The sequence below is a fragment of the Elaeis guineensis genome, chromosome 12 (genome assembly GCF_000442705.2).
Source record: "Elaeis guineensis isolate ETL-2024a chromosome 12, EG11, whole genome shotgun sequence".
NCBI lineage: Eukaryota > Viridiplantae > Streptophyta > Magnoliopsida > Arecales > Arecaceae > Elaeis > Elaeis guineensis.
The window spans coordinates 12,098,910-12,104,034 of NC_026004.2; positions in this window are offsets into that span (position 1 = coordinate 12,098,910).

Sequence of the window (5,125 nt, forward strand, 5' to 3'; positions counted from 1 at the left end):
GGTACTTCCCCAATATGGGAAGTTGCAAGCTAAGGTTTAGGTGGTTCAGCTACTACCCTCATGTCCACCAGAAAACTAATGGTTTAAAGTTCTCTAGCGACTTGGCCAGTGGTTCTATGCTCCAATAAACAAATATATGCTGTCCCAGAATTTGTAAGTGCGTGTTCTTGATACAAGTATCTTAGTTATTGATCGATTTGGTTTGTGACAATGATAAGAATAGATTATTTTGGGCTAAATCTACAAGTAGAATCCATGTGTGCATTCTCTTTTGTTTTCTTCTTCTAATGCACAACCAAAGGAACATCCAAAACTCCTCTGGAACCAAGGTTTTCCAAGGTGCAGTTGCGTATTATGAATTAAGTCGTCCTGAGACCAAGCAATAGAAGCTTTTAACGAAGAACGGACCATTACTTGCCATCTCCATTTGCCAGCAGCAGCAGTATACATGCAGGCGTTTTAAATTTTTTCGTCATGATGCAGTTCCTTGTGTAATATTAAAAAGTTGCATTTTATAGTTTGATGATTTATTTTAATTAAATAGAATCATGATCAACGCCCCATCAATATGAGTTATAGAGGCAACAGGGAGGCACGTGCACGATTGAGGCAATCTATTTTGTTTTATTTTATTTTTTATTACCAAATTGAAATTAAATTTTTATTTTAGATTTATCGTACCAAATTTGATATAGATCACGTGGCTCAGATAGATAAGTCTCTGCTCCCGCATATATGAGATATTATCTACTTCGGCAGTCAAAGAGGAGTATAGCACCGAGCCTCACAATTTTGTTCTTTAAATAATGTCTCATAGAGGAGAGACGGTCCAATTCCATATAAGTTAGATTTTTTCTTAACTCATAATCAACGTGAGACTAATGATCTCATTCCTCTACAACATAGATCCCCAATCATGGAGAGTGTGGGCAAGAGGCGTCCCTCCACAATGACTTTGGCCACTATAGTAAGCATTGGATAGAATTTAGGAATAAGATTTGATGGATTTAAAAATCAAATCAGATATAATAATTTTAGATTTTGGATGTCATAATTTATCCGTATATGTCCATTGAAATATTTTTTTAAAAATATTTAGATAACTTTTCAAAATTGATAATGTGCACCGTATTGAGATATAATTTAGTTTGCTACACTTTTGTCAATTTTCTATTTGAATTTTTTTTTAGATATTTGAGTTGAATATATTAAGGGAAATAATTTCTTCACCTTGATTGCGTCAATAAGACAGGTGTACCAACTTAAAAATTTTCAATCTCTTGCATGATATTTTTTTAATATGTTGCCAAACTATATTGCTTAGCATAAAATTTTAAATCCAGCCATCATGTATTATAGGTGGGCTTGTAAATGAAAACTCAATTTCCGCTCCACAACGTTGCTAATTTCTATCTATGTTCACCTGCCATTTAATTCCGGGTAACTTCAAAAGAACTACAAAACATAGGCTTCACAATCATCAATTCTGAATGAAACTTCGTGACCATTGTAGTCTCAATCAAGAATATAACGGTCCAGTCTTGTTAGACAACCATGCGCAAGATGTCTGCTAACCTTCTAACCGTTAACGCTATGCATATGATTTCAAAGACAAGAACTTTTTTTTTTTTTCAAATACCAAAACAAGACCAGATTTTTTGACATCTTATATAGCTATGGTCCCATTAAGACCAACATCATCACGGAGCACGTTCGAAGACAGTGCCGTCTTGCATTATTTAAGTCAATCAAGACGCGTATTTTTAGCTGTTAGCGATGACATTTCTTAGAATCTCAATGTTTGTGACTATCAAATGATTCACAGTTTGTCCTGACCAGGACGTTAGATGCATTAATTTCCGAATCCCAACATTTCCCAACGTTAAAGAATCTCATGTTTCCTAATCCTGTTTGCTCTGCCACGTTCTTGGTTTATATGCATGCTACATAATTTTCAAGTCTGACCTGCTACCTCATTGCCTCGTGAGAAAAAAATATAATATCATCTTCTGTAACTTGTCATGCCTATCTTTAAAAAAAAAAAAAAAAAAAACAGATGAATTAAACAATATGAGTATAAATATATTCATAAAAATTAGAAAAATAAAATATTAAAATATTAAAAAAAAAGACATTAGTCGAAGGACCTATGGTGTAGTTCCAGTATGATTGGCCATATAGACTCTCAGACCTACTTTTGGTTTATTGGCACTGTTGATCGGCGAAGCAATTTGTCATGGCTACCTAGTTGCATCATAACTGGAGGCCTTACGCTGACACATATAAACTAAAGAGAAAAGTTGCTGCATAGTTACAGCAAGAAATCAAATTCAAGCTAATGCTAGCTTATCCTATAATTTGATTAACAATGCAAAAGCGTAGCATCATTTTTTTGCCTTTCTTTTGCCTTTCTTTTTTTAAACCAAATGATGGCAAGGTACCTCCCATTAGCAAGATATATCCAACATATCATACTCCATAAATCTCGAAATTGGACAATCATATCCTCTGTTTGTTTGATTTTGTTGGACGCATGAAGTGCAACCAACAAGTGGCCTACTGCATGCATCTTATGATGTGTTGGATAGACAGATTGCTGAACTAGGATACAATCTAGCTCATTTTCTATTGTTTTTCTTTCTTAACAAATCTGAATCACTCTATGATGACGAATTATGCTACTGCATTTATGTCTTAAAACCACTTAATAGAGATGTTATTAAATCATCTATCATTTATATATATTTTGAAAATTAATAAATAGCATAAACATTTCTCCATCTAAAATAAAACTTGTTACCTACTGAAAAGGGAGAGGTTGCAAACCGGCCGAGTTAACTTCAGAAGGCTTACATGTATGCTGAGCCAAAACACAGTCCCATCTTATAGCGGCCACTCGGGGTCCAAAAAGCCTTAGGGCAAATAGCTGGGGAACAAAGGCAGACTCGGGCCAAGGAGGTCACGGGCAAAGAATATTTTGGCTGTCTCCCCGTCCTCCCCCGCGGCATTCTCTCTCTCTCATCAACAGGAAATCAATTCACCAAGTGAATTGCTACAGTACTTGGAGGGCCACATGAAATGACTGCCGATGGCAGTGAATCCCATACTGTTGCTTGATATGTACCCCATTTATATCATCAACACTTTTATGGATGGTAACTCCGAGACATCCCTTTGAAGTGATAGGATGGCATCAGAATCTACATCATTGTTCCAGTGCAAAGGGGCCACAAACAACCAACCACTGGTCCTTTCCTATTTGCTTCGTACATATATACTCTACGCACAGTCCCTCATTTTCTAAAGCTGTGGATTCTCATCCAACAACATGCATGCATGATGCATGTCACATTGGACAGGAGCAGTACTCCTGCTACTGCTACTACGCTACCATCGGTGTGCTTTTGTTTGTGACCTTGGTGGAATTTTTAGTGTTGCCGGCACTACCAGAACAGCTCCTCCATTATGGAGAGTGGAAATGAGACACATAAGGGAAAGAGGATAAAAATTAAAGAACAAAAGGTTAAAGGTCTCTAAGACCGTTTGGCTCCAAAGCTTAGTTGTATCCTGTGGAAGGTGGGAGCCCACAAGGTGCAGATGAGCTCGGACAGCACATGTGGTACACACGTTGGATGCATCGCATTGGCTGACAATGGCACCATGATCACTGCTCCTCCTCCTTAATTGTTTCGTTGGTTTTTAGTTGCATGGGGGCACACGGCTAGTACACGTGGTATGCAGTGATTTGCTAGGTGGCAGAAGGCTACACAGCTCGATCGATCGGCTCTCTCTTGTCATGTGGGAAGTAATTACGGTTCGCTTGGTACAAGAAGATACGTCCAGAGAAGGGGTCCTTTCGTTCACATGATTAATGTTGGTGAGACATCACGTTAGCCCAATGTGTGATGTAAGGGTGAGTCCCTCTTTGAAGGCTCTTTTGTCCCTCCCACTAGAATAGCTATGTTCGTATTGAAGCTGAGAACTAGATCATCAATGCCAAGTAGTCTCACATCAGATGATTGTTATTTTCTTTTTAATTTGGAAGAATCCAATTTCAACTCTAATGGTGGTCTTTATCATCAGAAAAACTCTAATGGTGGTCTATACTTTGTGTCCTAAAAAATATATATTTTTTTTAAAAAATAAGAATGAAATTACGTAGCTAATATGCTATTATTTCATATCAACGATATAGCAAAAGCATGCAATAATGGTGGATCATTTGTAGGATACTGTAGGGTCCATCAAGATATGCTGAATGTTTTCCACTATTTCACTACATTTGAGGCACTTTTGAATGCAACGAAGATGTCATCCATGTAAAAATTTTTACTTGTAGGAAGTTTACTTCACCAAGTGATGTATAACAAAGATGCCATCAATGTAAAAATTCATATTGAAGAATGCTTTCCTCTCAAGAGATAATGAGGCATTCCACTTTTGCTACGAAGCTTCTTGATTCTTTGATTTTGCTACGAGACTGTGGCTAGAACCTTAGTGATCACCTGAATTTTATTAAGAAAGAAAAAATATCTAGGATGCCGTCTAACCAGCTATATAGACAAATTAGAACATTTTCCTCCAACCTTCTTTGGCTATTACATGGACATGCAATTTTGTTGGAAATGAAGATATGCGTGTTCCAATCCAATCAACCTTCAAATATTGTTGCCGATGTCTCTCACAGCTGGCCAGAATTGTACTACCAGCTTCTTCATCACCTCTTCCTAGATTTTTGTATTTCAAGGCTTCATGCTTCAACTGAACATGTCATGTTATTTCCTCTATTTTCATTTCTTATCTCATAAAAAATGAAACAATGGAGCAATTTCCCCTCAAAAAAAGAACACTAGTTAATTTCCTCTAACATTGATTAACTAACATCAACACTATAAACTATAAAGAAATTAAAATTAGCAAATGTGTGCCCTGTTTCCCCTTTCCATGCTTTGGCATGCTTATGAGTACAATGAGCTATGCTTCCTTGCTATTAATTACTCAGGTTGCTTATCTAGGTGAACAGAAACCAACTTGAGTACTTTTGAGTTGCAAGCACATGCTAATGTACTGGCTTGGGATATAAACTAGATAATCTATATTAATATTAATAAACAGACTTCATATA